Source organism: Mus pahari, chromosome 10 (assembly GCF_900095145.1).
Source record: "Mus pahari chromosome 10, PAHARI_EIJ_v1.1, whole genome shotgun sequence".
In the NCBI taxonomy this organism is placed as follows: domain Eukaryota; kingdom Metazoa; phylum Chordata; class Mammalia; order Rodentia; family Muridae; genus Mus; species Mus pahari.
In genome coordinates this window covers 78,845,630-78,870,404 of record NC_034599.1, presented here as the reverse complement: position 1 = coordinate 78,870,404, position 24,775 = coordinate 78,845,630, and positions in this window count along the sequence as shown.

Sequence of the window (24,775 nt, the reverse complement as noted above, 5' to 3'; positions counted from 1 at the left end):
AGAAGAAGAAGAAGAAGAAGAAGAAGAAGAAGAAGAAGAAGAAGAAGAAAAAGAAGAAGAAGAAGAAGAAGGAGAAAGAAAGAAAGAAAGAAAGAAAGAAAGAAAGAAAGAAAGAAAGAAAGAAAGAAAGAAAAAAAACATTGAAAGAAAGAAAGAAAGAAAGAAAGAAAGAAAGAAAGAAAGAAAGAAAGAAAGAAAGAAAGAAAGAAAGAAAGAAAGAAATAGAAGCAGTCATTAAAAGTCTCCACCCCACCCCCCAAAAAAAAGACAAAATAGGACCAGGACCAGATGATTTTAATGCAGAATTCTATCAGACCTTCAAAGAAGACCTAATACCAATACTATTCAAACTATTCCGCAAACTAGAAACAGAAGGGACACTACCTAATTTGTTCTATGAAGCTACAGTTACTCTGTGTATTCTCCTTTGGAGATGGTACATTTTCTGTCTAATAAATCAGGAACATGTCACAATTTCCTTTCATAGAGGACTTCATAAAAGATTTTTCCTACTTCTATCATGTTTAGTATTCCAAATAGATTTTAAAAACTGAAAAAATAGCTACTTAAATTCTCTGAGTATTCATACCAAAAACACACATATCTAAAATTTAGAAGCTTATACTCATACATGGTAGAAAACATGAAATTTTGTTATTTTATGTGTTTTTCTCTTACTCTGGATGATTTTTTGTTCCATCCTTTATCTTCAAATTTATAATTTCATTTCTCTTAACAGCTGAATAATATTTCATGTCTAAAATTGCATAGATATTTATTGTTTTTATAAAGAAAGGTTTCTGCTATTAAATTAGAATTCTATTACTTTGCTGAAGATTTTTGTCAGCTATAGAAATTTCCTGGTGGAGTCTTTAGGGTATTTTATATATAAAATCATATCCTCTATGGATAAAAATGACTGTTTTTTTTTCTGATTGTATGCCTTTGATCTTCAGTTGTGTTATTACTCTAGCTAAGACTGTAAGTATTATATTGAATAGATATGGAGAGATTGAAGATCTTTGTCTTGTTTTTGGTTTTAATGGAAATGTATTATGTTTCTCTCTGTTTGAGATAACAATGGCTGTGAGTTTGCTGTACATTTTCTTTATACTATTGAGTCACATTCTGGTATCCATAGTGTCTACAGAGACTTCTATCATGAAGGGGTATTGGAGTTGATCTAAGGCTATTATACCTAATGAGGTCATCACGCAGTTTTTATCTTTTGGTCGGTTTGTGTAGTAGATTGTATTGATTGCTTATGTATGTTGAACTATTTATCTCTGAGATGAAACTTAATCATGGTTTATAATCTTTTTTATGCATTCTAGAAGGCAGGATTTAAGTATTTTATTGAGAATATTTTTATCTGTGTTCATGAGGGATATTGGTTCTCTATGTTTGTTTGATTTCTGCGTGGTCTTGGAATTAGGATAATAATGTTTTTTATTGGTTATTTTATTTATTTACATTTCAAATGTTGTCCTCCTTCCTAGTCTCCCCTTGGCAGACACCTCATACTATCCCCCCCTTCTCTTTGGCTCTAAGAGGATGCGCCTCCACCCAAAAAGAATTAGGAAATGTTCTTTCTTTAAGGAGTACTGATGATAGTTATTCATTGAAGATTTGGGAGAATTCTATGCTGATTTCATCAGGCTTAGGTTTTTTTTTTGTTGGTGGGGGATAAGACATTTTCAATTAATGTTTCTATTTTACTAAGAGTTGTGGATCTGTTTCAATGGTTTATTTCATCTTGATTTAACTTTGATTAGTCATATATATATATATATATATATATATATATATATATATATGAATTTCTGTACTTAAAAATCATAACTAGTCTCATCAGATTGCCTAGACCACCTCCAGTAGATAGACAGGGCCCCAAGTGAAGGGACAGGGTTACCAACACACCTTCAAATTTTCTGACCCAGAATGTTCCTGTGTAAAAGAAATGCAGAGAAAAAATGGAGCAGAGACTGAAAGACAGGCTGTCCAGTGACAGACCCAGCTTGGGATCCATCTCATCGGTAGGTACCAAACCCTGACACAATTATTGATATCATGTTGTGCTTGCAGACAGGAGCTTAGCATGGCTGTCTTCTGAAAGGCTCTACCAACAGTGGACTGAGACTCTCATGGGTGGGTACCAAACCCTGACACTATTACTGATATCACATTGTGCTTTTAGGTAGGAGCCTAGCATGGCTATCCTCTGAGAGGTTCAACCAGCAGTGGACTGAGACAGATGTAGATAATTACAGCCAACTATTAGACTGAGGTCACAGACCCATGTGGAAGAGTTAGAGGAAGAATTGAAAGAGCTGGAAAGGAGGGCAACTCTATAGGCTAACCAAAAGTCTCAACTAACCTGGACCTCTGGGAGCTCCCAGAGACTAAGCCACCAACCAAAGAACATACATGGGCTGGTTCATGGCTCTGGGCATATTTATAGTCTTGTCTGACCTCAGTTGAAGAGGATGCACCTAATCCTCTAGACTTTATGCCCCAGAGAATGGGAATGCTAAGGGTGGGCAGCATCATCTCAGAGGGGATGGGATGAAGAACTGTGGTAGGAGGGGACTGGGAGAGGGACAACATCTGGAATATAAATAAAATAATTAACTTTTGAAAATCTTACCTAATAAGGATTCATACATGAGATTTTTAAATTGTTAAGAAACATCTTTGATGAGTCATGTCACAAACTCTAAATCTAATGTTATCTGGAAAACCCATAAGGTCTTCAGTAAGGTTGACAGCTAAAGGAATTGACAGTGGTATATGAGAACCCACGAGTGAGTCAAATCAGTCCTTTTCCAGCAACTTCAATTCGAATGTGACAGTCACAGCAAGCATATATAGGCTCTGTATCTGCACCCAATATATCACAAGTGCATGTTGGTGTGCATATGTGGTACCATTCCACCAATGAAGGGCACATAACCGACTGGGTTTTACTCAATATTCACGCATAAATCTCAAACACTCATAGTCAAATTATACTTCCTTCACTGTTATTAGGAAGAAAAATCACATCTCTCTCCCAGGACGTTAGGAAAAGATGATCTCAGTAGCTAAATTTCCATTGTTTGGCTATGTGAGGTCTGTTAGCTCACGAGATAAGCTCTCTCAAAGGACTTATATTCGTATTTTAAAACATAAATTAGAAATTTACTATTGAAAATTCTAAATTATTTCTTTAATATTTGAAGAATCAAGTATGTTTTTTTTAAAGTGTTTAAAAAAAAACATATGCCACAATGTCTCTTAAGTAGGCGGAGTCAAGGCCTCATAAACTCTCATGTTCTTTCCTCTCGACAGTTTGATATTGACAAAAATACATTGAATCACCTGATGTTCATAACATTTTGCACATCATAATAGAAGATTAATATATAGTCTTTTAGAATGTTTTAGGATACCTACCTTCAAAATTTTTGACCCAGAATTGTTCTTTTCTAAGAAATGCAGGTACAAAAATGGAGCATAGACTGAAGAAAAGGTCATCCAGTGATTCCCCAACTTGGGATCCATCCTATGGATATATACCAAATTCTTTCACTTACTGATACCATGTTCAGCACTTGCAGACAGGATCCTAGCATGGCTGTCCTCTGAGACTCTCTACCAGCAGGTAACTGAAACAGATGGAGATGCTCACAGTCAACCACTGGACTGAAGTCCAAGACGCCTATGGAAGACTTATGGGAAGGATTGAGGGTGCTGAAGGGGATGGCAACCCCATAGGAAGAACAATAGTGTCAACTAACCTGGATCCCTCAGAGCTCCCAGAGACTAAGCCACCAACCAGAGCATACATGGGATGGTCTGTGGCCCTCTGAACATATGTAGCAGAGGACTGCCTTTTCTGGCCTCAGTGAGAGAGGATGCACCTCATCCTGAAGAGACATGATGCCCCAGGGAAGGAGTATGCTAGGAAGGGTGAGGTAGGGTGGGTGGGAAGCACCCTCTCAGAAGCAAAGGGGAGGAGGAGATGTGGGGATGAACTCTGGGAGGGGGGACTGGGAAGGAAGGCAACATTTAGAACATAAACAAATAATTTAATGATAAAAATGTTTTAGTACATTTTTGATATTATAAAGAGTAAACATGTAAAATTAGAATAAGGATCAATCTTGAATACTCTGGTAACACACCTTAACATTTATGCATAGAATCCCCGGGTTAAAATTGTTTATTTGGTCATGTGTAATAGTGCTGTTGCTTCTTATGATTCACGACTGTTTTGTCCTTTAGTATGGATGCCATTAAAAAGCAAAAATCCTTACTTGTTGAATGTATAAATTAATGAATAAAAATAAACAACTAAATACATAAGTAAACATGTATATTGATCCAAAAGAATAGCAAATTCTGATTGAGAAACAGTATTCAATCATATACCTATGTAATATTGTGTTCTATTTACATAACAAGTATTTAGAAACTGACTCATCTAAGAGAAAGAATAAATAATGGGCAAACCATCATATGTAATGATATGCTGCCAATGACTGGTCCTTTAAAAGATCAGTAGCCTGGAGAGCCGTCATATTAATAGGCAGGCAGTTATATACAAACAAGCATATATAACAGTTATTATATAATATATATTATTGTATAACTTTTGTTTGGCTTTGTTTTGTACAATTGTCTAAAATTGTGTTATACATACATATGCAAATACTTACATAAACATATGCATATACATACACACACATAAACACATATATACACCTATTTCTGAATGTTTGTGATTAAGGGGCCTCTCAGAACTTAAATCCCAAGTGGAGAGTTTAAATCCCCAGTGGAGGAGTCCCATAAAAATACCAAGCAGACAACCATAACATATTCGTAGAGGAACTAGCTCAGACCCACCTAGGCTCCAAGATTGCTGTGGCCGTAGCATTTGTGAGCCCCTATGAGCGCTGCTCAGTTGATTCTATAGGCTGTGACCTCCTGGTGTTCTTGTCTCTGTTGGCTTCTACAATTCTTCCTCCCCCTCTTCCATGGGGTCCCCTTCTTTTAAATCTACTAATAGTGAAATCTTCTGGGATTTTAAATTCTAGATAAAGTAGTAAAAAATTAAAAAGTCCTATAGGATGTTAGGCAATAGCTTGAACAGTATGTTTCAGTAAACTATTAACTTTTATTTTTTAAATGTCTACAGAACTGATATAAAGGTACTTTTTTTCTAGAATACACAGGAAAGAGAAAGTTACAGGTCCTTTATAATGCTATTCTTGGTTTATGAAATAGTAAAGATGTTAAAAATAAAATTTATAGTATTTTTTTAAATTACAGAGAAAAAACTTATAATGGGAAAAATATCCAAAGAAGTTTACCTAAAAGGAAGGTCAGGATTGCTGTATAAGGTCCTATGTAAATAAGGCACACTGAGGAAGATTCTCAGGCTATCAAACTGAGTCTCAAGCAATCTATGATGAGTTAGGCCACCACTAGATATTAGAGGATTCCAGAAATATTCATAAAAATATATAACTGATATTTGGGATATTCATAAGCAATTATATTGAATATATTCATTTATATAATATTTCAATTAAATATATCCTCTATTTCTTCCCTTTCTTTTCCACACAATTTCCCTCACCACTATTTGATTCCAACTTCATATATTTTTATTTTCCAAAATATTATCAATTTTATTATGTAATCAATAGTAGCAAATAGTAAGAAAGCAAGTTTGCTTATTTTAAGGTTATTGTTTAATTAAAATACCTCAACCTTCTCTTACCTCCCTCCTGGTCCCCCATTTTCCCTGCCTTGTTCTTCAAATCCATTTAATCCATTGGGTCTTTTTAGTTCTATTTGTATGGGCCTGTGCCCCTGGCTGTCTACTGGAGCCAGACTAGCCTTTCAGTAGTCATAATCTTAAAGGAAACTGACTGAAAGCCATGAACTACTGCAGCTACTCAGTAGGAATTGGGAGCAGGGTGGTGGTGGTGACAGAATTCCTAAGTATTATTTCTGTTCTTGTAAAACAGTTTTGTAGAAGCATATTTTTGAGAATCTTTTCATCTGTTCTTCTAAAATTAATGTCTCTCACTCGGTGGCTGTTTTTAACATTACTACAGGATTTGTTCAAAGACTGAGTGGTAGCTCCATGAATTGTCTGCTGTGTTGTAAACATGCCTGTTATCCCCCAGAGGCCATTCATTTACAGCCACACATTCCATTTCCTCAACATAAATATCTTCGACAATCAAGCGAAATCACAACTCAGATACTAACTGCTGAAAATCTAAATTACAAGGATACCGCATAGGAACTTGGACAGTGTCAGCTCTTGTGATCAGGGTATAATCATCTGAATACTGCTTTTAGTATCTGTTGAGAGGAAAACTTCTGTTGTAATAAAAAAAAAAAAAAATGAAGCGCCTAAAATTGGCAAGCTGAAAATGGTCATTACTTTATGTCTCACTGTGTATGTATATATATATATATCTCCCCTTGGGCAGGCTCTAGATTTATATGGTTACAAAGTTAAATTCTAGAAATTCACTTCAGTAAACTCAGTGTGAGAGCCTAAAAGGAAAGGTTTCCCTTCCCATCTGCTGTGGCCAATTCATTGTCAGCTTGAGCCAAGCAAAGTGAAGGTGAAAAAAATTCAAGATTTTCGTGAAGAAATAAATTCTTACAGTCATCATGAGGTCAACGATCCTCAGTGGTTGCCACATGCAGAGAAGGAATGTCACAGCAGCAACCGCAGCTTAAGATTGTGTTAGTTGTCCATACAGAGTAAAATAATGAGTTGACAATTCCAAGAGGATATTTTTTTCCTGATAATTCCAGGAATTCTGAGTCCTGTGTATATGAGTTCATGACAGCAAAAGTATTGAAAAGAATTGAGAATAAGGAAAAGGGAATTTAAAAAATCAAAAGTGGGATTCATAATGTAGGAATTGAGAGAAAATAATAAATGACACCATACAGAGAAGATTTAGTGGATTACATGGTCATTCTACTTTAACTAATAAAATATTGAAAAAGAAAATATTATTTTGAAAGTCACAATTCTAACAGCATTTCTTAAAGTTATGTCCTAGGTCAAAGATAGTAGATCGAGATTATGTATAGCTGTGGTATTTTGCTTAGTATGCAAAATACCTCAGTACCCAACAAGTAAACAGTACTTTCAATGTTTCATGTTGAAATCAATTTTAAAGAATATTTGACAGTTGTTGTTTATTAATTTTGAGGGGTTAATAGATGCCACATAATGTGTGGAGAAATGAGTGGAAACTTCCAAGAGTCGATTTTTTATTTCTTTCCTGTAGGTCTCAGAGATTGAATTGATCATCAAGCCTGATGGCAAACCAAGGCATCCTCCATGCCACATTTTATATTTAAATGCAAAGAGGCTATCTTATTTTAGCATGTGGTTTGTAAAATCACACTAGGCATTGTCTCCATTCAAGCTGACCACTAAGGGAAAAAAAAATGGAGGAGTGGAGGATACAAGGGACATTTGTTGTGTGAGTTTAGGAAGTAGCCCAAGTCATTTCTACACATATCCCATTAGGTAGTACAGGTGGTAGAATCCTAATCCATGAAGATATGAGAAATTGTGGTTCTCATTAATTACTCTATATCACATGGAAAAGCATGTCTGTTTGGGTGACAGTTACCCATGTCCTCTGCACTATAGCTGCTTCAATATCAAATATGTCTTATTCAAGCCCTAGGGGGACCATTCAAAGTCTAATCCAATCATCATATTCAAGGGGAACCCCAACAGATATAGGCAAAATGAAGTCTTCTCTGTCAAGACAAGAAATTGATTTTTTTTAATGTAATACCTTATAAAATAAGGTTTCAGCCATCAGAACACACTTACAAAAATAACAAGAAAAGCAATATAACAAATATAGAAGACTACAATATGAATGGCAGTCTCTTTCCACAGCAATTGTAGTACTTTTATGGACCATCCTTATAGAGGAAAATTTCCTGTAGCTTTCTTTACTTTTAATCTGAATTTTTGGTATATTAACTACATGGTGTATCAAAGAGAGTTCATATTCTGGTCTTATATGTTTGGTATTCTATGGGTTTATTAAGCCAGGGATTCCAGAAAAGGCAAACTGATATGACAAACATTGAAGGGGAAAGATTTCACCTTGGTATTGTGCTTTAAGTGGTTTAGAGAGGGCCACTATAGCTGGCTAAATAGTGGGGTCAACTAGATGAATCATTCTAAGAAATTTAGGAAATGAGCATCTTAAAACCCAAGATCTTAAAAATTTACCTTATTGAAAAGTTACAAATAAAGGGCAGATTTGTGCCACCAATAAAAAATCATATATATATATATATATATATATATATATATATATATATATATATGACAGGTGTATACATTCTATACGTAAATAATGTACTTCTTCCTTTTTATTACTCTCTATTTTTTCTTCTTAAGGGATAAGGATTTGTATCTAAGGATTAGGTACTTTATAGTGAGTGAGAGGGAGTAGATGCTTTCATGGTTCTGTAAGGCTAGGAATTTCATTGGAAAGAACTAGAGCTTGAATTCAAAGATGCATGACTGAATAGTGAGGGATATTTGGTCATTTTAAAGATGTCTTCAATATTTATTTAGATGTGTCCATTTAAAAGAATATAACTCAGAGCTATTTTTCCTTAGGAAATGTTTAAAATATTAAGAAGTAAAGGGATCCCTTTCAGACCCCGGATTTAGGGTATATATTAAGTCAATTATATGAACTTCCTCATTTCTAGTTTGGTGCTTCCTTTCCTGAAGCAAAGAAATAATATAAATATAGTTTGGTTCATCCTTGCCTAAAGCAAAGAAATAAATAGAGAGAAATATTTTTACATATTTAGCCAATCCACATGAGATATTAAAAATGAACACAGAGATCGTTTGAAATGATAATGATATATCCTGAGGATTTTCTAGATGACTAATTTTGCTTTCTACCTAATATATATTAATATAAGTATTTAAAGTATGTCAAGTTAACCAAAATGAATCTTTCAAACCCTATGAACCATAGATGGATGAAGAAAATTTCCAGAGGTGAATGAAAAATTAAGAATGTCGTGCATCAGTAAGAGCAGAGCCCACAAAAAGGGACTCATAATAATTCAAGATATATAAATAAAAGAAAAATAATATAGTGGAATGTGTAAGTAGTAACAAACTGGCAGACAATAAAGGTAAGGAAAGGACAATATGAAAAAATTACAGAATGTGGTATATTTAGAAGGAAAATGAGTGATAGTTCATAATTCATTAGAAGTATATTAGTGCGCATTAGTACCTCATTAAGGTAATAAATGTTATATTCATCCAGTTCATTGCAAATTTTAAAAAGAAATTTGTTTAATGTGGTAAATTGTGAAATAATTGTTAGATTTATTTAGCTTCTAAAACTTTATATTACACTGAGATTGATTATAAGTAACTTACCTGGCTATGGTGGCTTTTTCTTGTTATCTTCACACATAGAAAGCCATGGTAGGAGGATTCTCTCAATTTCTAGGCCAGCGGGGATCACCAAATGAAATCTTGTCTCAAAATAAGGCCTCCATTAAAGAGTATCTTATAGATCAAGAGAAAACCCTAGTCCCTCCTGTTCTATGTTTTATTTGGATTGGTATTATAAACCAGAACCATGACAGCTAGTTTTATTTAAAAAAAATTTAGAAGATTGAACATAATTGGTACTTCTCCCTTGGACTCAGAAAACCAGTTATAGAATACGGATGGGAACATATGTCATCTCTATGACAACTAGCTAACAGAAACAACATAAATCTGGGGAAGTTGTGAGTTTAGCTCACAACTTCAGAGGTTTCACTCAGTGTTTTGTTGGTTGACTGAACTACCTTCAGGCCCATGAAGAGCACAAACAGAAGTATCAAAAAAGAAAGAGAAGGCAAAAAAGTAAAATAAAATAAAAAAAAATAGAAACCTGGAGGTAGACAGCAAAAAGGTGATAGACTTGAAAGGGCCAGAGCAAGATAAAGTTAAATCTTGCTTTTGCTGATCTCTAGCTAAGCCCCACCTCTTAGAGTTCCCAACACTTTCTGATGAGACCCCCAAATCTGGGATCAAGATTTTTAACCTATGAATCTGATAATGTGTCATATCTAGACAACAACAGGGAACCAATAGGGTTTTTTGTTTGTTTGTTTGTTTGTTTTTACTGTCATTTACCAGTAGTTTATTTGAACCTGCATCTAAAATTAGAAGCCATCTTCATCCAGAAAGTTAAGCTCAGCAATGGTCTAGGAGTAGGATTCAGTAGTGGGAAGGTAGAGAGGTGTCAAATAAGGAGAATTTCGAAACAGAGTTTTGCTATTACCATTTTATCTTTAGAACAATGGTTTTAGTTCAGTGTTCAAAAATCTCTTTGGAATAGATAGATACTGGGGAATAAGAGGAGATTTTGAGAGCAATATAGAGGACATAGCAGAATATCAAAATGAACTCAATGAGCTCTATTGAGAACTATGAACTGCTAATCTAAAATAATTCGGCAGGCAACAACATCTATATACAACACTATTATGCTGTTGCAAGGAAGGAAACCTTCCAACCCTTGTCTTTCATTTTTCCTCCAGCCCCATGCCTCACATTTCTCCCAGATGGGCAAGGGTGGTGATGCTTCACAGAAGGCTAGCCTATAGTGTAATGAGTATCCTATCACTTTCATGATGAAGTCTTCCCATAGTTCCCAACTAAAATCAACCTCTTGTCTCTCTCTTTATCATTTTGCACTATACCCAACACTGTTTGAAAAATTTTTTCTTTTATCATTTCCCTCAAAGATTTATTTCAGAGACATTTTCTTCAGCTGGTTGAGAAGGTCAATAGCAAAGCACTTGCCTACTGTCTTAGGATTTCCATTGCTGTAAAGAGACACCATGACCAAGACAACTCTTATAAAGGAGAGCATTTAATCGGGACTGGCTTACAGGTTCAGAGGTCCATTCCATTATCATCAAGGCAAGAATATGGCCCATCCAAGCACATGTGGTGCAGGAGGAGCCAAGAATTCTATATCTTAACTGAAAGGAAGTCAGATGCATACTGTTTCAGGCAACTAGGAGGAGGGTCTCAAAGCCAACCCCCACAGTGACACACTTCCTCCAACAAGGCCACACCTCCTAATAGTGCTACTCCCTGGGACAAGCATATTCAAACGACCACACCTAGTATGTGAAAGGATCTGGATTGAGTCTGATAAAACAAAAAATGAAGTAGAGGGTATTAATATAAATAATAAAACAAAATTAAAATAGTACATAATTCTTAATTGTGTTATCTTGCAGGAAAATATTTATACTGAGTAATTAACAATTATAGCAACAAGTATTCAAATGATTTGATTTAATTGCAAAATTATTTAAGTCAAGAAAATTGTAAAAAAAAAAAAAAATGCCACCAGGCAGTGGTGGTGCATGCCTTTAATCCCAGCACTTGGGAGGCAGAGGCAGGTGGATTTCTGAGTTCAAGGCCAACTTGGTCTACAGAGTGAGTTCCAGAACAGCCAGGGCTATATAGAGAAACCCTGCCTCGAAAACTAAAAAGCCAAAGATATTTAAATTTAATTTATTAAAAGTAAATTTTAATTTAAATAAAACTTAATGTGGAAATGTAAAAGTTTGTCTTATGATCAATCAGTTTTTGTAAGAGAAAACTCCTAAGACCAGCAGATCAATGTTGTTAGTGGAGGGGCATGATTTAGAATAATACAAGAAAAATATCATCAACTTACAAAGAATTCCCTGAGAAAATAGAGAAAGCCAAGTCCCTGGAAGTGCTCAGGCTAAGGTTGGAAAAACATCTCACTGGAGGAGGGATTCCCGTAAGATAACCTCCCAGACCTTTTCCAGATGCACTCCATTAATTTACTAGGGATGCATGCCCATGTGAACTAAAGGTCAGAGACACAAAAATAGCCAAACACTATTTCATGAACTCTTGTAAATTTTGCAAAGGCTAGTGCTAAAGTGGGATCTGGAATCATGTCTCTGGGAACATTTTCAGGAATGCAAGATTCGATGGAACCTTAATGAATTCTGCAACTAAGTCACTGAAGCTGAAAAATAAAACTATCTGAAAAGTTAAATTCCAACTTTAGTTCTTCCCCAGCCTGACTGCGTTTATACTTCAAATTTTCCAAATTGCAAATAGGTCTAGATTTTTTCACATCTTATCACACAAACCAGAGGAAATATAATTGCCACATATAAATGTCATATTTGTTTGGTACTATCCTATATCATAGAATAGTCGTTCCTTTGTACATGTTACGATTTTTATCTTCATAAGAGATTTATACAGACCTGAAATGTATCATCATGCTTGTTTTAGTGAGTTTCATTTATTCATTCAAACAATACTTTTTTTTCCTTTTTAAAAGTTTTTTTTTCTAAATAACCCAATTAAAAATGGGATACAGAGCTAAAATTTCTCAACAGAGGAATCTCTAATGGTTGAGAAGTAAATGTTCAATGTCCTTAGTTATCAGGGAAATGCAAATCAAACAACTCTGAGATTCCATCTCACACCCGTCAGAATAGCTAAGATCAAAAACTCAAGTGACAGCATATGCTGGTGGAACAAGAGGAACACCCCTCCTCTTGATGGTGGGAATGTAAACTTGTACTACAACTTTGGAAAGTGATTTGGCAGTTTGGAATTGTTCTAACCCAAGATACAGCTATATCACCCCTGAGCATACACCCAAAAGATGCCCCACTATACCACAGGGATATTTGCTCTACTTTTTCATAGCAGTTTTGTTCATAATAACCAGAAACTGGGGGAAAAAATCTAGATGTCCCTTAACCGAAGAAAGGATAAAGAAAATGTGGTGCATTCAAACAACGGAATACTATTCAGCTATTAAAAAAGCAAAGACATTATGAAATTTGCAGGCAAATGGATGTAACTTGAGAGTATTGTCTTGAGTAAGATAAGCCGGACTCAGAAAGACATACATGGTATGTACTAACCTATAAGTGACCATTAGCCATAAAGTACAGAATAACCATGCTACAAATCCACAAACACGAAGTAGCTGGGTAATAAGGAGGGCCAAAGGGAGGATGTATTAATCTCCCCCAGGAAGGGAAATAAAATAGACATTAGAGGTAGAGGAAGGAGGGAACTGAATGGGAGAGGGGGTAAGAAGGGTAACAGGATGGTGATCAAGAATGGAGAGGTAGGGCAGGAAAGGGCTGGGAGGGAGAACAGAAATTGGTGAAGTATATCTCTTGGATTAGCCAGAGACATGGAACAAGAAAAGCTTCCAGGACTTTATGGAGGTGACCCTAGCTAACACACCTAGCAGATGAGGATACGGAGACTGAAGTGGCTGCCATTTTTAGCCAGGCAGGACTTCCAGTGGAAAGAAGGGCACATCAACACACCTACACCTTCAACCCCAAGTTTGTCCCACCTAAGATGAACAGGGATAAAGATAGAGCAAAGATTGAGGAAACTGCCAAGCAATGACTGGCCTAACTTGAGACTCATCCCATGGGAGATAATGAACACCTCATACAAACAATGACACTCTGTTATACTTGCAGACAGGAACCTAGCACAACTGTCTCCTGTGAGACTTCATCCACCAGCTGATGGAAACAGATGCAGAGACGTATAGCTATATATCAGGTATGGTTTGGGGAGTCTTGTAGAAGAGTACGGGATAGGATAGAACAATCTGGAGAGGTCAAGGACACCATGAGAAGACCTATGGAGTCAAATTAACTTGGACCATGGGGCCTCAGAGAGACTGAACCACCCACCTAGAGCATTCAGGGTCTAGAGCTAGACCCCCTACACATTTGTAGCAGATATGCATCTTGGTCTTCATGTGGGTTCCCTAGCAACTCACACACGGACTTTCTTTGACTCTGTTGCCCGCCATTGGATCTGTTTCCCCGTAGCTGTACTGCTTTGTCAGGCCTCAGGGGAAGAGGATGTGTCTAATCCTGCAGTGACTTAATGTACCAAGGTGGCATGGTACTCAATTAGATGGGGTGACTTTCCCTTCTCTGAGGACGGGGGGTGGGGATAGTAGGGGGAGACTTTTAAGAGTGCAGAGCTGTTCATCGAGGGACATCAAATTTGTTTCCAGTTGCTGGCTATTATGGATACAGAAGTAATGAACATGGTTGAGCAAGTGTCCTTGTGGTATGATGAAGCATCCTTATAATTTATAATAAACCTGACTTTACTGCTGAAGTTACTCATTCAACTCTTTTCTCCATTCATTTCCAATGGTCATTTTGCTTAGAAATGGAAAACAGGCAGCTCAACTCATTAAAAAAATTAAGAGGTTAGGTAAAGATCTCTGGCAAAGTAGAGACAAAATTTAGAGGCATGAAGAGTGTGAACTCAGTGTTCCTTTTATTTTTTAATGTAGCATGTGCTTATAATTATCATGTTTAATTTTTAATTATTTGAAAAAACAAACCATTATAATTTTCTTAATGTGCTTTGATTAAACTTTAATAATTATATATTTAGTTACATGTAAATTTAAAAGCATGTCATATTATATTTGAGCTTTTACAGGAACTCAGTGTTTCAAATAATAGAAAGTCAGTCATATACACAATGTAGGTCAGGAAATGACTCTGTTTGTCCCTGTGTTCAAGTGGTCATTTTCTAATTAACAAACCTGTTCTTTACCAGGCACAAGAAAAGCTCCTTGCTACTGTTGCCTGCTGGAATGTGGGATGCACTTTTCATTGGTTTCTGTTTGTGACATTTGTGGTATAAAACTTAGAGAGCAGAGAAGTCATCAGATTTAGCTGGTCAAAAATACTTCATGAGCCAATTTCAATTGTCAAGGAAAAACATTGGTGAGGGATGTAGAATCCTTGAATTCACTAGAATAAATTAATTGACATCTTTTAAAAGGTTATATTTACTTTTAGCAAGGAAAATGTGTAGTTCCATGAAAATAAATCTATGTTTGAAGAGAAAAGTATATTTTATCCTGGCAATGAATTTGAAAACCATTTCATGTTGTATGTAATTTAATGAGCATGAAATATTTCTCAGTAATTATTCCCCATTTCTCATCTTTAAGAAAATATGAAACCTGAATCTCCAAGAAAAGTTGCCAGGAAAAAAAAAAGTTGACATTTGCAGATTCAAATGCGGAAGTGTTCTATACACTTCCCAATTTCCTGGAGAAGTTGAAACTTTATACTTTTCCTCCCAGCAACTTAGTTCCTTAAATAATGACTCTGAACTTAAACATTTATTAATAAATGCTTAGACCATGAGCTTCAGCTCATTCTATGACTTGTTCTTAATGTATTATCCCTTTTACTCTAATTTGGGTTCAATCCTCTCCTTGTTTCTTTATGTCCATCTCGACATTCCAGGGAAAATCTCCTGCATCCTTGAATCTTTGCCAGAATTCTCTCTACTCCTGTTAGATGTCCCACCTCCTATTTCCTGCCTCAGCTCTTTGGCCACAAGCTTTTTAATGACAGAGGATGCTTATACGAGATAAACATCTTCAAGAGGTAGCCCTTGGATGTGTATAACTTGAACTCTGCACTACCTGCCTATCAGCACTGATATCAAAATTTGTTTAAGCTCTTCTGCTAAATGAACCTTTATTGAGTAATGTAATTTTTAGCTTATTAATGTGTCAGTAATGGAATGCAAGGTAGATATTTTCCTCTTATTTAACCTTCTGTACTTTGTCTTGAATTAAAAAAAGTGTGTGTGTGTGTGTGTGTGTGTATGTGTGTGTGTGTGTGTGAACTACAAGGTAGATAGTTTCTCTTATGTGATCTCATATATATTTATCGTGTGTTTATTTAAAAATGTGTGTGTATGTGCATGTGTGTGTAAAGTAATTGGAAAAACCACAGATTTGCTGTATTAACAACCTCAGAATTCATCTAAGCTGGTTTGCTAACACACAGATGTCCTCTGCTATGCACAGAGCACCAGCTGATTGTATATCCTCCAGGATTTTCATATTTTCATGTTAATATTTATACATATACTTTTATACACACAGGTATGTGTATATATATGTATATATATATACATATATATATATACAAAACATTATATGGTATACATATTTAGATAGATAGAAAGAAATAGAGAATATGAACATCTTTCTTATTTAAATTATAAATTACTCAAAAGAATTCATCAAAGATTTTTTTCTATTTTTATCCTGCATTCTGCTTAGCCCTGTCTGAATATGCACTGGAGGATAATAAATAGATGTTTTAGATTACTTCAGTCCAAATTTAAAAGGAGAAATTTATAACTACTACTTTATTTTCCTTTTCTGTTATGGGTTATGAATATGGATTTAAAAAAACACTCTCTTATCCATAGAAATCCTGGGTGGTAGGTTGAGCACTGCTTTATACAATCCAGTGCAGTAAATGGTGCAAGAGAGAAAAGCAAATGCATATACTGACCCCACATCTATGTGCCTCTGTCTCTCAGAGACCTCAGCAAAGAAGTAAACAGGGTCTTAATGCATTTTGCAGATGATACTAAAGTGGGAAATGCTGGAATAATAAAATGGGCCCTAGCAAGGAAAATAAAGTAAGACTCAAGTTGGAAAAAAGAGCTAACACATCGAAGGGAAAAGTAATTCAAAACACAGATTCAGGAGGAGGGATAACTCTGGATTGCAACACTCACAGCAGCACAGCTGCCCTGTGTTGTCCAGCATCAGAGGTGACATGTCACAGTGTTCCTTACTGAAAATCTCAAAGGTTAGGTTCAAGGATTAAAGGTCCATTTTGATCTTGGCATGCAAATATAATTAAGTTTAAAAATTATACGACTAAAAAGTGAATAATTAAACTAACAAAGGGAATTCTTAGTATTCATAAATCTACTTGCACAGAACCCAGAGAAATAGAACAAAAATCAGGTGGCAAAACACATTCTGTAGAGTGAAAACATGAAAGTTAACACTCTCCTATAAAACCAAGCCTGATTATTTTGGTCAATGGGGTTCTGTAGAAAAAGGCAAATGTGAAATGTTCTTCAATGGATCCAGTATGGTGATTAATTTATTTTTCCAACTTATTTATTGTATCATCACAGGACCATTCATGGCAATCATCTCCCAATGTCAAATAGTCAGCCAACTACTTCTGATTCCACAAAGGGAGAATAAAAAGATCCATTCTTTCTACCTTTCTGTTTAATGCATACTGGTTTTATAATAAGTAATGAACTCTGTAACATAAAATGTTTTAATCTAAAGCCATAAATCATCCTTGAAAAATTGATTAAAGCTTTAAATGCCTCTTTCACACCCATCAGCTGGTATTTTGCACATTCACATACCTTCACTGGATATCATTCACGTCGAGAATTTTAAAAGAGCATAAGTACCTCTGCACCAAGTAGATTAGCATGAAAACCAGACAAAGGGGAAAAACAGACTAAATATATTATGATTTTCATCATTAGACTATTGCTCAACTCCCATTTACTCCACCCTGATTTCTCTTATGCCAAGAATATGAAACTACAATTATATTCAAGGTTTCTAAGAGAAATCCATTTTTTCCTTTCCTCAATACATAAAAATGCCCATACTTTTTCTGTGTTCTTTAATATATACTTTCATTCTGTTCAGGAATATTTAGACTGCAAGTGAGATGGCTTGAACTTCCTGTTTTGTCTTTTTGAGAAACAAGGTTGTCTAAAATAAATTGAACTAGGTAAATATATGAGATGTGGTATATATGATAACATATATCAGGTAGCAAATAATGCTCAAGTGCATTCATAGCAATACAGAAATATTTAATACCCAAGAAAAATTCAGAATTCATATCTAATAAACAGTTACCATGAATAAAAAAATAGGAAAATGTATAAATCCACAATACCGTACAAACAAAGTCAGTCCCAATAGATAAGGATATTGAAGCATCCATTGAACATATAATGCACAGGATTTTAAATTTAAAGATATTTTGAAATATATTTTCAAATTAACCTTCTAGAGCTAAAAACATAATATATGAAATGAAAAATACACAGGATACATCAGTGGTTGAAGAAAGATTAGAAAACTGAGTGGGAGAACTGTAGAAACTATCTAGAATGAAATCTAGAGACATGAAGTCTAAGAACCCATGAGGCATGGAAAAAAAGATAGAGATTTCATGTGCCTGTAATTTAGGCCATAGAGAATTTAAAGTTAAAGAGGGATAAAAGCTGAAAAGCAGCTATAATCTTCAAATCTAAAACATAACTAAATCTACATATTTGTCATTACTGGACTCTAAACATAACTAGTCACAAAGAAGATCAACGATGACACATAACACACATTGGCACAAATCTATTCTTCAAAACAAAGGAGTTCAAGATTAAGGGTAACTCAAAGTGGCTTAGAAAGATTTAAAAACATTCAAATGTCTTAATATAACCTCCAGTTTGATTGTAGTATCCAGATTTCAAGCTGGGGTGCATAGACTATTAAGGTACTCAAAAGTTACCTGTGCAGAGAGTATAGAATATCTCTTTAAGGTTCTATTTCAAATAGTCAGTGTTGCTAGAAATTTGATGGTCAATATCCACTGTTGTGATGTTAATGAAAGCAGAAATGACTCCCTATTAAATAGTGAGTTAAGCTCATACATAATAGTAAATACAAAATAAAAGGGGAGGATGAGAAAGGAGGAAAAGAAAATGAAGAGGAAAGTCAAGCCATTAAAAAGCATGGGGCCATCCTAAGCTATAGTGTTCAAATCTTCTTTGAATTTTTTTTCATAAAATGCTATACTTTAAATCAACACAAGGAGGGACCTTAGATGAAATTCCTTACAGTGGGGAGAAGGAACTTGTAGAACCCACCTCCAAAAGAAACACAGGGCATCAATTGAGGGAGGGGGTTGCCATTCCACAGTCAAAACTCTCACCCATAATTGTTCCTGTCTGAAAGAACTACAAGGCTAGAAATGGAGAGGAGCTTGAGGAAAAGAAGGTCCAGTGACAGGCCCAAAGTGGGATCCAGCTCAAGGGGAGATCCCTAGTGCTGAGGTTATGGAGCACTCACCAAAAGGGACCTATCATGACTACCCTCTGAAAGACCCAACAAGCAGCTGAAAGAGTCAGATGAAGATATTTGCACCCAACCAATGGACAGTAGCTGCTGACCCCAGTGGCTGAATTAGCGAAAGACTGGAAGAACCTGAGGAAGAGGGCAACCCTGTAGGAGGACCAATTAACCTGTACCCCCAAAATCTCTCAAACACTGGACTGCCAACCAGGCAGCCTATACCAGCTGATATGAGGCCCTCAACACATATACAGCAGGGACTGCTGGGTCTGGGTTCACTCAGAGATGATGCACCTAAGCCTCAAGAGACAGGGTTGGGGGCAGGGAGTTTAGAGGTCAGGTGGGTTGGGGGTGTGTGGTAGGGACATGTTTGTGGAGACAGGGGAATGGGGAGGAGGTATGGGATGTGGAACAGTCGGAGAATGGACTAGAAAAGGAATAAAATTTGAAGTGTAAATAAATTAATAAATAAAGATAAAAAGAACAAAACAGAGATCAAAATAGAGCACATATGAATATTTACAACAGTTTAAAGAAAGTTGATAAATTTGGGTGTTTATTAATAATTTGTCCAAATATCAAAAAGATATTCTGCATACTTAAAGATAGATTTCTTAGCATATAATCTGATTAGAGTTATCATTTTTCTCTTTTGCACTTTAGATATCTAAAGCATTAAAGCATACAAAGAAATAAAATGTGTACTTAACAATCAAGCATAGATTATTCTCCTTAATTTCATAACTGAGTTTTTCTTTCATCCAACTAATAAAATAAGGCTAACACATTTTAAACATCCAGTTTGCCATCTCTACCATTCTTTCTATTAGGGTTATTGGTGGAGAGTCTGCATTGAGTGACATCATCATGTATGAGATACCTAAGCTTTGACATGCCATTCACTTTGTTTTCATGAACTAATTAATTAATTTTCATCTCAATCAGAGCTGCTTCTCCCTCCTCTCTGCCCAGTCCCTTCCTCTCACCTCACTTCTTCCTCACTTCACCCCCTCCCTTTCTCCTCAGAGAAGAGGAGACCTTCCATGGATATCAACCCACCTTAGCATATAAAGTTGTAGGACTGAATGCACCTTCTTCCACTGAAGCTAGACAAGGCTGCCCAATTAGGGGAAAGGAATCCAAAGACAGGCAACAGAGAGACAGTCCCTACTCCTGCTGTTAGAGGTCCAACCTGAGGACCAAGCTGTACGTCTGTTATGTAGAGGTTGAAAGAGACTGAGAGGACCATGCCACTCACGTTTAAAAAAATAATCCCATAAACTTGTTATAGTTTTTGTACAGGAATGAGGACATACAGAGGCTTTTTTTTCTTTGATTTATTTATTTTTTTACATTCCAGATTTTATTCTCTCCCCTCTCTCCCCCGTACAGCCTCCGACTCGTCCACATCCTATACTTAGCCCCACCCGGTCTCTACAAACATGTCTGTATCACCCACCACCCACCCAATCAGACCTCTAAACTCCCTGGGGCCTCCAATCTCTTGAGGCTTAGGTGCATCTTCTCTGAGCGAACCCAGACCCCGCAGTCCTCTACTGTATATGTGTTGAGGGCCTCCTATCAGCTGATGTATGCTCCCTGGTTGGTGGTTCAGTGTTTGAAAGATCTTGAGGGTCTGAGTTAATTGGGACACTGGTCCTACTACAGGGTTGCCCTCCTCCTCAGGTTCTTCCAGCCTTTCCCTAATTCAACCACAGAGGTCAGCAGCTTCTGTCCATTGGTTGGGTGCAAATATCTTCATCTGACTCTTTCAGCTGCTTGTTGGGTCTTTCAGAGGGTAGTCATGATAGGTCCCTTTTGGTGAGTGCTCCATAACCTCAGCACGAGGGATCTCCCCTTGAGCTGGATCCCACTTTGGGCCTGTCACTGGACCTTCTTTTCCTCAGACTCCTCTCCATTTCTATCCCTGCAGTTCTTTCAGACAGGAACAATTATGGGTGAGAGTTTTGACTGTGGGACGGCAGCCCACTCCCTCAGTTGATGCCCTGTCTTCCTGTAGGATGTGGGCTCTATAAGTTCCCTCTCTCTGTTGTCAAGTATTTCATCTAAGGTACCTCCCTTTGAGTCCTGAGAGTCTTTCACTTTCCAGGTCTCTGGTGCATTCTGGAGCCCACCCCCCCCCAACCTCCTACCTTCTGAGGTTGCCTATTTCCATTCTTTCTTCCGGCCCTCAGCGCTTCAGGCCTTTTCTCTTGCCCAATACCAGATACAGAGTCTTAATGCAAAGTCCAGGTTCCCTCTGATTCACAAAAGTCCAGGTTCCCTACTGCCTCATTCTCTCAAGCTCTATGATTGCTTACATGTATAGCTATGCCTTACTTATATGTATAAATTCTGATTTATACATATAAGTAATAAGGTTGACTGAGAAAGTTAAGCAAGTTTTCCAAATATACACTGCTGGTTAAGTATATGTTTGAGCTTTGAACTCAACCACCTAATGCTACAATCTCTGTATTCTTGTATAATGCATTTCAATGCTATAATCTTAGGATTAAGGTTGCTTATCCACTTTGTCCTAGGGTGCAGGAAAATGTTCAAATTTCCTTCAAAATAAAAGGTACATCCATGGTCTATTCCGGTCTCAATAGTAAAGGAAAAACTTCCACTATTTTTATTAATGTTAAGAACAAAGTCTACATTTAGAATCATACATTGGCTTTTATTATTAATTGCAAACTAATTATGGAAACCAAGTTTCTTGAATTTCTTAATGAGCCGTGAGGGTTTTTTCCCACAAGAGCAAAGTTAATATGCACTCTGACAATTACACTTTACAAGTTTACAAGTTACGTATAAAGCTATGTCCTCTTCATCGTGATTGGAGAACATGTAGTCCAATAATGTTCCTACCTTAAAAGCTACTCAGAAGAGGACTGAAGGAGATTTTGCCAGAGGCGATACAGAAGCAGGTTTCTCTTCACACCGTCTATGCTGAAATATTACTAAGATCTAATTTCTACATCCGGTAGCCAAATCCTCAGAGTTGTTACATATTTATCGACTTTATAGTCTCAGTCAGCATATATTAATATCAAACAGCAGGGGGATTCACTATGGAATTTTCTGTGCCCTTCACTACAGCATAGATAGCACTTAGATTGTGCTCACAACCTTTCTCATTCATCTTCTTTTTCCCTTTGATCATCCATAGCAACCTTCTCATCTGATTTCACATAAAAGAAAACAGATGATACTTAAATGTGTGTCTAATTTCATTTAACATTGGTGAGGATGTTAAGTATGCAGCCAGTATGGACATTTATATCTAACTCCGCCACTTGTACGCATGCACCCCAAAGAGTGCTCATGCTTCTCATTGTACTCTTCTCAGTGATTAGATGACAAGATCAGTGTAGGTGGCCATCACTGCATGGATGGACTCAGAAAGTGTAACCTGTATACACAGAGCTGGGATGAGTAGTCCATTGAACAGATTTAACAGCAGAGCAATCACACCCCTGACAAGCATGAGGAGCAAAATGAGATCACGGTTAGTTAGGCTGTGGCTAGGAGACTACACCAGCATTTGAAGCCAGGCTCCCCTTCCTAAAACTCTGACATGTTTCTCCAGGTTGCATTTTTTTAAAAAAATAAAAAATAAATAAAAGAATTTTGATGGAAAGTAGCCATCATGACAATGATTTCTCTGATCAAGGGCTAGAATGGGATTATAAAATAAACAGAAAAATCAATCTTCTCTTAAAGTTCAACAATCATGAATGAAGGTAGAATTGTGATTGTATAAATTGAATGGGCACCTGGCCAAACTTCATGTGGAAGTCTCTCCCATCTTGGGCAGCAAAAAAGAGCTATTAATTTAAAACATTACTAGTTCACTCATCAAAGCTCCAAAATGTTAAAGAAACATGATAGAATAAATCCTATTCTTGATGTCAAAAGTCAACTAAGATATCATCCATTAAATAAGATGTGACTTTTAATTAATGACTAGACTGCATAGGTAACCGTTTTTAGGTAACATAACACTGAAGACATTAACTGACTGGCAAGAAATGACAAAGGCTACTCGTCTAGCTGTAAGGCATAGTTTTTATAGCTTTTGTTTTATAGCTGTGTGCTGTATAAATAGAAGTTTTATATTCATAGGATTCCACCTAAGGTTACAAAACTGGGAGAATTAATGCCCCGCCTCAAAGAGGAAGCAAGAGATACAAACTGGCAACTGCAAAGCTAATGCTTCAAGGTCTGCTCTCACACTTGATCTCTGCTTTGTGTACTCTGGCCTTGCAGACATTTCAGTAGCATCTCTTGGGTACAATAACAGACCTTGATTTAGCGTCCACACATTCTCCTTCCCATTAGATGCTTATGCAATAGCTCCAGTGAGGATATTATATGACATCAAGAATGTACTACAGCAATGTAAGTGGGAGAAAAGGGAAGTGTGAAGGAAGAAGCAAACTAAAAGGAGAATTTTGTTTATGCTTGAAGTTCAGGTGTAGAGACTTAACATCTAATTTAAAAAACACAATTTGATGCCTTTATTAGGAGAATAACTGGTGGACTAGATGTGGAAATCCCACAATTTGCACAAATTGAGTCATTTCTAGTTAACATGAGTAACTACTGAAAATTGAAAAGAAAAATCTGCTATACCATGTTTGTGGATATGGAAATTCAAGGGTCTCAATTATTATTATATACCCAAGAAAATAAGTTTGCAATTGCAGTGTCTTTTCCCCTTATATTAATCCTGATCTAGTTCACAGATTTACCAAATACAATTGTGTGAATACCTATTTATTTTACAAAACTCATCTTAACGATGTTTCCAACTGTTTTGTGGGTGAGCAATTAACATGTACTCCAGGAACACAAAGATATGCAGATCTGCACATGAATACATTAGAAATACATTAAGAATAGAATTACATAGACTGGTTTGCAAAACATGTCTTTAACAGCTAGAGACAGGAAACTCTTCTAGTAAATACTATACTTTTACTATTCAAGTCACTTAATTGTTTGATATTATCTATGTAAATTACAAATTATCTTCTTATATGGTCAAGATATAATACTATGCATTCAACCTAGTGCTGCACAATTTCTCCTAAATTACTAGAAAGGTAAGTAAATACTAATTTAATGAGGCTTAAATATGTATGTGACATCATCCTCCCTGCCTACACATTCCTGTGCTTAAATTTCCTTTTCTTATGAGAACCCCAGTTACATTTGAGTAGGATTCCACATTATTCCAGTCTGGACTACTTAACTAGCTACAATAATGAGATGAGCCTTGCAGATTGTAGTCTGACATACTAAAGGTTAGGACGTCAATGTGTTGACTTGAGGTATGGCTGTGGGGGATATACTTCTTGTGTTTAAAAAGCAGAGAAGTGCTTTAAAACATTGCTACATGAGGCTGGAGAAATGGCTTGATGACTAAAAACACTTGTTTTTGCAGAAGACCCATATTTGAATTCAAACTCCCATATGCCAGTTCACGATCATCAATAATCCAGTTCCATAGATCCAATGCCTTCTTCTGACCTCTGAATGTATCACACTTGCACACTGCATATATACACACATTCAAGAAAAATACAACCATAAAATAAATTAATCTTTAAATGCTGTAACCACTACTACTACCCAGTTCATAGGCATACATAAACTGTATTTAATTG